Source organism: Lygodium microphyllum, chromosome 4 (assembly GCF_053477565.2).
Source record: "Lygodium microphyllum isolate KBCC chromosome 4, Lygodium_microphyllum_v1.1.10, whole genome shotgun sequence".
NCBI classification, from domain to species: domain Eukaryota; kingdom Viridiplantae; phylum Streptophyta; class Polypodiopsida; order Schizaeales; family Lygodiaceae; genus Lygodium; species Lygodium microphyllum.
The window spans coordinates 19646241-19656913 of NC_141138.1; positions in this window are offsets into that span (position 1 = coordinate 19646241).

Genomic DNA, 10673 nt, shown 5'->3' on the forward strand with positions numbered 1-10673 from the left:
ATTAGATCTCCCGGAGCTTATTCGTAGAACAAAACGTGCATAAAAATTACAGCTCCTTCTCTACTGCTCCGAACCCTAAATCTGATAGCTCCGTGGGCTTCGAAAGGGGGGTAAAACCCCATGACACCACTTGCTCACGGATCTCCCAGATCACTCCTTCTTCTTCTTTCAGTTCAATCTGCAGTTTTCAGGCTGTTTATAGCAATCGCGACGCGCGCGATTTCGTCAATTTGTCCCTCTTGTGAAAATCCTATAATTGGCTGAAAAAGCAACTAGCTTTTTGCATGCCATCCTAATCTAGAAGCTTTTTCTAACTTTTTTGGATTTTTACAATAACTAATATAAAAAATAGACTAAATTTATCCAAAAATCTAGTATTTTCGGATAATCCATGCAACTCACACTAGTACTAATGGGTCAGATCACATTGACTCTCTAGATCAATAAAGAAATCAAATGATTATGCATTCCATGCTTTTTCACACTGTGTCCTCATAACATCACGACATCCACCCCCTCTGAACCTGCACATCCTCCGATATGTGCCAAAATCCTAGTTGTCACCGGATTTTGAGTCCTCCTCATCCTCTGCAATCATATCATTTGCTTCTTCATCTTCCATATCTTCTTGGCTAGCCCTTTAATCATGAGCATTATTTTCTTCCAATTCTAGCAACTCATAGGCAGTAGATTCTCGCCTTTTGAATAATTTGATTATTTTCCCTACTATTGGAAGTTTGATGGTTGTCCCATCTAGCTCATTTAATGCATAAGTAGCATTATTAAACACATGTCTTACCACATAGGGTCCAAACCATCTTTTGGAAACTTTATGCATGGCACTATGCTGGTTGTCTAAACCGCTATCATACACTAATACCCAATCCCCATCTTGTATGGTTCTTTGTCTCAGTCTATGTCTTTTGTCAAACCGTTTCTTGTTTTGTATCCTTGCTGCCCTTAACTTTGCAATTGTTGTCTCTATGTCTTCTGACTTTCTTTCCAACTGTCTAATGTGTAAGGTCAATAACTCCTCTCGATTCAACTCCTCCTCCCAAGGTAGCACACTCCATGTGACTGTCATCTCTTCGATCGGCATGATAGGTTTTTGACCATACATCAATTCTGCAGGTATATATCCTCTAACAACACTATGAGTTGTTCTGTCGGCCCACAAAGCATAAGGGAGCAATCGTGGCCACTCTTTTACCTTCTCTCCACATGCTTTTGCCAATGCCTTCACAATAGGTGGATGACCTCTTTCAGTTTTTCCATTTCCTTTAGGGTTATAGGCTGAAGTCAAAGCAAGCTTTATTCCCAACCGTGCAAAGAAATCGTGAGCTTCATCTGCATCCAACTCACCCCTATTTGCTTTAATTTTTTCCACACAGCCATACCGACAAAATATCTCTTCTAAGAGAAAAGTACACACAACATTTGTTGTCTTGGTACGTAAAGCTGTCCCTTCCACTTGATTAGTTAAGTCTTCACGAGCAAGCACAAGATACCTCATTTGCCAAAGACCTATAGGCATTGTGACCAAATCCACCACCCACTTAAAATGAAGAGACAATGGATATGCAGGTTGCAATCCATCCGGATGTCTCACAGATGAATACATTTGACATGTCGTACATGTTTCCACAAAGTGAGCAACATCCTTATACATACCCTACCACCAATATCTTTCTTTGTTCTTTGTAAAAGTACCCCAAACACCTTTATGACCAGCCCACAAGCTTTCATGAAATTCTTGCATTACTTTTACTTGTGAAGCTCTGTCACCCAAAACTCGCAATGGCATATCTTGTTTCTTTTTAGCATGTTTCCATAAGTATCCATCTTTTAAGAAAAACCCATACGCTTTCCTCTTGATTTTCTTAAACTCCTCGTCTTACCATTCATCTCTCTTTGTTAATGTACCGAGGTATTGACCAATTCTTAGCCACTCTCCTGCATATTTGTCTTCCAGAAACATTTCTACACAAGATATAAAACATCTAAAGTGTCATCTCTTTGTTATCCAAGCTTCTGTTAATGCTGTAGCAATACCTTGCATTGCTAAATTCACTCTTGCAACATCATTTTCAGCCATAAGAAAATCATCTTCTTCCTCCTCATCCATCATCCCATCTTCATTCTCAAAACGTGCTCGAGATAACATGTCTACCACTAGGTTATCTCTTCCTGCAATATGCTGAAATTCAGGGTTCAAAGATTTGATGTATGCAATCCACCGGAGCATAACAATGTCCAGAGTAGCACAACTAGTAATCATATCCAATACCGGCAAACAATTGGTCTTAATGACTACATGAGCATCCATAAAATACTCCTTATCACATTTAAGGGCTGTCACAATTCCCCATAATTCTCTTTTAACCAGTGGATATCCTCTCCGTCCTTCAGTCAATACTTTAGCACCAAAGCAAATTGCATATCTTTGCCCTTCCTCATCATCTTGTCCAATTGCCCATCCGATCCCGATTGGGGTTGTATCAACAGTAATAATGATAGGCTTTCCATATGAATAGTCAACCTTTCTCAATGTAGGAGGAGATTTTAAGAGTTGCTTCAATTTCTTCATTGCTTTCTGATGCTTTCTTTCCCAATGAAATTTTTGACCTTTCCTTAGAAGCTGATAAAAAGCATCGACTACATGTGCAAAGTGAGGAATCCATATCAAATAGAATACACATGTACCCAAGAATCTACACGACTCTGATACATTCGTGCATACATCTTGCATTCTATCAATCTCATCTATTTTTGCTGGTGATGGCCTTCGCCCATAAGGCCCACACATATGCCCAACAATCAAAACCTCTTCAACTCCAAAGACAAACTTTTGTCCAAAAAGAGTTAAATGCGCCTCTTCTAGACATGTCAAAATCCTCTCACAATCCACAATATGGTCTGCAACAAACTGTCTACATCCATGTGCATTCATCTCTTCATTCTTTCCATCCACTTCACACCCTTTGATTGGAACATCATCCAAGAAGTGCATAGCCAATTGTGGTATAAAATCCTTGAGTACCCTATTCATAGCATTTGTCATGTGTGCCACTGAGTTTGTTGCTCCTTGTGGGAGAGTACACATCCGTATTAACCCCAAGAGAGCAAGTCTTCATGGTTGTGATATCCCTACTTTCAATTGCAAGCTGAAACTGATCATAACCCGAGTAAATATCACCCAAACAATAGATCGCTCTTCCTGCAAAAGCTTCTGCAAATTCATCAACCACAGGACCTGCACCCACATTTCTTATGGTTACTTTATTGACCGGTTGCATGTCTTGAATAGATCTCAAAGCCCCATTCTTTTTGGGCACAGTGAACCAACGATTTGAGTACGGGGTTGAAGAAGGCTCCAAGATCTTCATGCGAATCTTTCATTTAGCAAATCCATCAACTTTGGCAAGTAAGCTTTAGGCACTGGAATAGGCCTCAAGTTCCATGGAACATGTGGCACTGTAAATATGACCATAGGAGAGATAACATTTGGATCCACACAACCTATTTCACTTGGCTGAAATGCAAATGCCTTTCCATGTCTAGCCAACATTCGCATAAAACAGCCTCTCTCAACAGGCAAAAGAAACCCTTCTGCACCAACTTTCAATTCCTGTAATGTTTCAGATGTAAATTGATGACCTATATCATCAGGATCTCGTAAGCTTGGCTGCCTTGACACTTTTTCATACATACCCTCACTCTCTGGTGAAAGTGGCAAAGCAATTGGTTTCACCTTTTTGTCAAGTATCTTATACTTTGTCTCCACAAGTGCTTCAACCCATTGTAATCCTTCCTGTTGAGCAAACAATGCTATAACATCATACATGTCCAAAGAACATACTCACAACACTCTGTTTTTAGCATCATTTTCTGCATGTATAGTTGCCGAAATTTCAGCCAGAGTGTCATTAATATTCAGCCCATAAAACATGCCTAAAATGCCTTCATTTTCAGCTAACAGTCCCAATACTCTCAGTTCCTTAGTAGCCCGTTTCATAGATACGCGTTCAGCCCTACACATAGCTTCCATAAGCTTAAACCAACATGAACTATTTGCTTTAAATTGAGAATTACCAATAGTAAATACATGCTTCATTTCATCAAGAGGTGAGTACACCCTCTGAACAGCACTATTGTAGCCCCGCATTACATCAGTGCTTAATGAAAATCCAGGTCTTTGAATTCCCTTGCATTTGGAACCAAAGGAGACTCTCGAAGCATATCCCTATTTCTAGGATAATTAACACAAACAGTAAGAAATTGGACTGCTTTTCTCCCATACTTGCTTCTGATTCTTGCATTAGCAAAACTATCATCAAGACCTTTGTTTCCATACGCACACCTATAATATAGGGCTGTTCCAAAATCACTGCATATGAGGAATTATCTTGCACAAAGAAGTGTTGCTCTTCCTGTACATCACCAATCGTCACTTTTACATTAGGACATGCAACATAGAGCTCCCCTGAAGAATTATTTGCAGCCCTCGTTCGCCAACCATGATCAGTGTCTATAGGCCATGCACCATTTTCATACAATCCATGCTCAATGACATTTATCTCAGACCCATGGTCAAGTAAAGCAACACAAGGAGTTTCACACTCCTCTATTTTCACTATGGTTTCAGTGGTAGCTCTAGCCCAATGATTTCTTGTGTAGGGACTTCGAGGAATAAATCCTAGAGTCTCTTCTCCATATTGTTGCATTTGCCTTACTCCACCATGCATATTGCTACAAGGCAATGCATTTTCAACCACTTTCTTCTCTTTTCCACATGTTGTCCACTGATTAGTAGCATCCTGCATAGACAATCCTGTACTTACTTCATGCTCATATTTAGCCCAAATACCCAACAAACTAGTTTTCTCTTCAAATTGCAGCAATGCACTAGTGGTATCACCAATAAATTGATGCTTCCTTCTAATTATGTCAATGATCTCATCATGAAATTCTTGCTTGGCAATGCCAAGCACCTCTCCCAAGGTAAATTCCACTCGACTGTTTCAGATTCGTTCTTCAAGAACCTTCTTAAGATCTGTGGCTGTCTCAATGTCAGATTGCAACTTATATCCTGGCTGCTTGCCCTTCTTTTTGCCCTCTTATTTGTTATCTTGTTTTTGCTCCTAACCGACCTCTTCCATAACATGCTCGGGAGGTGGCTAATTTGCAGCTTTAGGCTGATTCACACTTCTTCTTGTCATTCTTTTAAATGTCCCTACAATATATTAATCTCTTTTTCGTTTTTCTTCCACAAGTACATCCGTGTTTTGAACCTTTGCTAAATATGCATACACTGAATATGCATCTACCGGTGATTCCCAACCAGTTATGCCACGAATGTCTTGGCCTGCATGAGGCATTTCACTATTAGTGACCTTTCTCTTTTCAGCTGCATGTAAAGCATGTGTCCATATTTCAGCCTTTGGACCAACCATCACTTGGCCATGCATTCTATCCAACTGTAAACCAAAAGTAGAAGCATGTACCGCTGCATAAGCATTTCGGACAGCAAAGTCTTCCAACAACTTTTGCATACCTCCCTTTCCAAAATTCAAAGCAAGAGGCGATCCCATTTCTTGTGCATGGATCTTGCCATATTTCCAAAAGATACTCTGTCGTGCCAAGGCCTCCTGATAGGTAGCACAATCATTTCTTGCAAACTGCCACACCACATACATCTTTTTCTAGGCTTAGGGACTGCTGTCCATCCCCTTTCCTCTTGTCCATTTTTGTCCAATTTTGCAACCTTCAATTGAAGATCTCGCATGCCTTTGACCAATTCATCTAAGACATCTTCCCTAACAGAGGGAACAATAGCACGTACATCCATAGGGTTAGCCACAAAAGTAGGTGGCTTACTGGATACATCGACTGTCTTGCCTGTGACAGTGGGCAAGCTAGAGACATGCAATCTTTCTCTTCTTTTATGCTTCTTCACGAGTGCAATAACACCTTCCTTGACATGTCTCCAATCTGTTTTCAAACATGTCTCTGTAGTCTAATCCTCCTGCAAATCATTAAGCTTCTCTTGAAGCTCAGGATCAGCTGCTAGTAGAAACAATTCAATTTTTTGACTTGCAAGAGCTTGTTGTTCTGCAAGATCCAATTGCTCAAATTGACTTTCAAATTCTCTTAACAATTCTGTAGCCACAAGACCCTTATTGGGTTGTAAAACCCACTCTTGAAAAGTCTTGCGTGTAATCAAACTGGTATCCTCAATGTAAAATTCTTCCTTGAGTGTCTTCTTGAAGGCTACCGAGTCAGCATCTTGCAAGTATAATTCAGTTATCCGTGCTTTCAGTTCATGAACAATAACACGTACAAAATACCGACTCCATGAAGATTGAGCCATCCCAAAGAATTCCACCTTCTGAGCATAGGTATGTACATATGTAGATGTATTCCTGCCATTGAATAACTTCACCTCACACTCAACTGCTTGCAAAGCATTCATCACAACACTTTCTATTTGAGCTAAAGCCTGCATCACCTGTTGTTGTTGTTGTACCTGCATAAGCATATTCATATTTTGCACCAACTGTTGTAAAACATCACTGGAGATTGAATTCGAAGATTCTTCCATCTTGTCTTTCCTTCTTTTGACGACCTTTCACGTTGGGTTGACCAATGTCGGAGGGGTTTTTGTCAAAAGGTCGAATCCACCAGGGATTAGAAGTAGAAGGAAGTAGAGATAGAAGATGGAAGAGAAGATAGAGAATACCCAAGTGGTAAACACTACAAAGACAAAGCACAATGAATTGAATCAATATGTATTGAAAGAACCTGGAATCTTCGCACTACTCAGAAGCAATCTCTAGGCATTAGATCTCCTTGAGCTTCTTCGTAGAACAAAATGTACATAAAAATTACAGCTTCTTCTCTATTGCTCAAAACCCCAAATCTGATGGCTCCGTTGGCTCTGAAAGGGGGGTAAAACGTCAGGACACCTACTCACGGATCTCCTAGATCACTCCTTCTTCTTTCAGTTCAATCTGTAGTTTTTCAGCCTTTACAGCGATCGTGACGTGCACAATTTCGTCAATCTATCCCTCTTGTGAAAATCCCATAATTGGCTGAAAAAGCAACTAGCTTTTTGTATGTCATCCTAATCTAGAAGCTTTTTCTAAAATTTTCAGATTTTTACAATAACTAATATAAAAAATAGGCTAAATTTTTTCAAAAATCTAGTATTTTCGGATAATCCATGCAACTCGCACTAGTACTAATGGGTCAGATCACATTGACTCTCTAGATCAATAAAGAAATCGGATGATGATGCATTCCATGCTTTTTCACACTGTGTCCTCATAACATCACGACACCACCCAAGTCACTCTCCTGGCTATCTACAGAAAGAGGCCACTACTTCTTGATGGTATTCCACACAGGGGTGGGCAAGTCGGGGTAGAGAGAGAGAGAGAGATCTTTGGTTCCTCACCTATTGAATACCCTTCTCTCTTCCTAGGGTAGCTCGCACACTTGCATCCAATTGACCTACTCCATGTGTATCGCCTCGCTCTTGCCCTTCGTATTGAAGGAGAAGATATTGTAATTAAGGTATTTGCCATTGCTCATGCTCCTAGCCACATCTCACCTGCATTCCCGTTTCTTGTGCCATCTTCTAGTTGTGATGCCTGCCTATCACTTTAGCGCTCACATACATGCACGAGAGAGAGAGAGAGAGAGAGAGAGAGAGAGAGAGAGAGAGAGAGAGAGAGAGAGAGAGAGAGAGAGAGAGAGAGAGAGAGAGAGAGAGAGAGAGAGTGTGTGTGTGTGTGTGTGTGTGTACAAATATGCCTCAATGGCCTTTGCTTCTACCCTCATGGTGACTGGGGGGAATGATGAAAAGGAAGGCTTGTCATTGCCACACCATTATTGTTGTGCCACTGACCTAATGATGCAAAATGTTGGGAGACAAAGGAGCACGCATTGTAGGGAGAGCTACTCTTCTAAGAGACAAAAAGAGTGAATGTGTATGTGTGCACACACATGTTTTAGTTTTTGGTGACGAGTACATGCTAGTCGCACATGGGAAGCAATAAGGATGCATCTCTATTCTACATACTGGTTGCAAGCTTGCAAGTAGTCCCTAGTGGCATTCTTGGATGGTTGGATTGCAACACCACCAGCCCCTATACGTGGTTGTCAATGTATCATACCAAACTAGATACTAGCGACAATGTCAAGCTGCTCAGGTGGAGCATGTGCCCAGACACCTAAGCAATGGAGAGAGAGAGAGAGAGAGAGAGAGAGAGAGAGAGAGAGAGAGAGAGAGAGAGAGAGAGAGAGAGAGAGAGAGAGAGAGAGAGAAGACAGAGAGATGTGCGATTGTGTGTTGCCTTGCATGTCGCAAAGCTGAGCCTGCATTCCACACTTGGCCTCTCACCTAGTTTTATACCTAGGCAAGGTAGTTGTTGGGAGAGAGAGAGAGAGAGAGAGAGAGAGAGTGTGTGTGTGTGTGTAATAAAGCAAAAAAATACCTTAGCCAATATTTAGCCTTAGGTCTAAGGTTAGATATAAAAGGGCTAAGTTGTAACTTGCCAAGCATCTTTTTGCCAATTATAAACATTTCATGTTTGAGGTTTCTAGCTCCCACCGTCCATTGAGGGTGCATACTCTTTGGCCACCATGGCATTGGGGTGGATTCCATGCCCCTCCATAGCATGAGGAGGATATCATGTTGTAGCCTCTCATGAATGATTCTCAGCCATTGTATCAATTGCTAACATGATTCATGGTAGCCTAGCTACCTTGGTTCCGGCTTTCTTGGCATTCTTGTGTATTTCTTGTATTTTTAGCATTCTAGTTTGTTGTGGGAATCAGCTTCTTTACGATGGTATCAGAGCCTTGAATTTGATTCTTCGCAAGGTCGTTTTCAAGTCCAGATCTGGTTACCAACACCATTTAGAGTAACTGGGGTTCAATATTTGGTTACAGGACTTAGTACAATTCAAACTGTCACTAGTCGAGGTTTCCTAGAGTTAGTCATGTTTAATTTTAGAGGTCCTGGAGAAGATGTGAAGAAGAAATGGTGGGTTCTTGGGCATTTTAGCAATTCTAGTCAAGAAGAGGCCCATTTTTTAGGTTTTTGGTGTAACTAAGGTTAATGAAGATTAGAAAAGGGCTTAAACAAGTTTACTTTTTACTGATCAAGAGTTTTCCATGGATATTACTACTTCAATCTTTATTTTCCTTCTATTTTGAGCTTCAAGGATGGGAACTTGTTGTCCAATTATGTCTGTAATATGGTAGCTCATCAATGTAATGAAGTTCCATGGCAACTTAACATGGAAATTGTCTCATATAACCAAGCTTATCATACCAATAGCAAGTGATTTGAGATCTCTTATATTGCACATTAATGTTGGTATTTTGAGATTTGTCTTTAAGTTGAACAGGTCTAGATTTAGCTCCATTTTTAGATATGACATTGGGTGCTTATGAAGCTAGCAACATGCCAGTGTAGAATGAATTAAAAGCTATTCTAAAGTTACAAGTGCTACTTATAATGTGATTAAGCTTCCCTTGATCTCTATAGATGAGTTCTACAATGGTTTAAAACTCCTTTTCAATTTTGTGATAATAAGATATGGCTTCATAAAGAGAAGAGAGTTGAAAAGTGTTGAACTTTCCTTGGATGCTTGTTGATATTAGTCCATCCTCATACTTTCTTTGCAATGAATATTTAGATACTTCTTCTAACGTTCTCAGAAGTAAACATTGATAGAATCTTTGGGTATAGATGGCCACTACAATACTTTATTGTCATATAAGATTCACATAATTGCAGCTTGCATGAAAGAGAATTTGTGGGGTAGAAAATATTCTTTTACATTTGCTTGAAAGTCATCCCAAGTGGTAGCACTTGATTGTATCCTTGTCGATAAAATATACTTTGGAGAAGTGATAATCAAATCAAATCAACCATAATTAAATAATAATTATCTTTATTTCTATCAAATTTAATAATCGTAAATGACTTATGACTAATCTTTTGGTTCTTTTTGGCTTGTTGGGTATCAAAAACACCATGAAGGATGCGAGTAATGCAATCATCTTCAGTTTAGGTTGCTTGGCTTTTGATAGTGCTTTTGAGGAGTCCTTATAATTTTGGCTAACTTATGGTGAAGTAGGTGCACTTGTTATTGAAGAGCAATTTTGGAAACTGAAAATTCATCCCTCAACTTCCAAGTTGTTTGACATTTAGATTTATTGAAAATCGACAAATTTGGCAGTGCAAATGAAGAGATTTGTAGAGTTCACATGGGAACACTTGGAAATGCAAATTTTAAGGCGACAATCCATTCAAATTTTCTACAAAGGTGATTTGCAACTCAAAGAACAATGCAAATCATGTCAAAATGCTTGGTAACTAAGAAGAAAGTAGAGCTTGTTGTTGAATAAGAAACCCTTTATGTTTTTTTATCTCAACCTATTGGTGTATAAGGGGTTATTTCTTTTTAATAATCCTCTTTTTTTAAAAACTAATAAAACTAGCCATGAATTTGAGAACCTCCCCTTTTTGGTTGCTAGTATGGCAAGTTGGAGATTCCTATTGTGGAGTCGGGCAATCGTGGAGATTAAGGGGGAGGGGGGACCTTGATAGGCTACACCCTGCCTATCATCTCCTTGTCACCATGTTGATGGAGATGGGG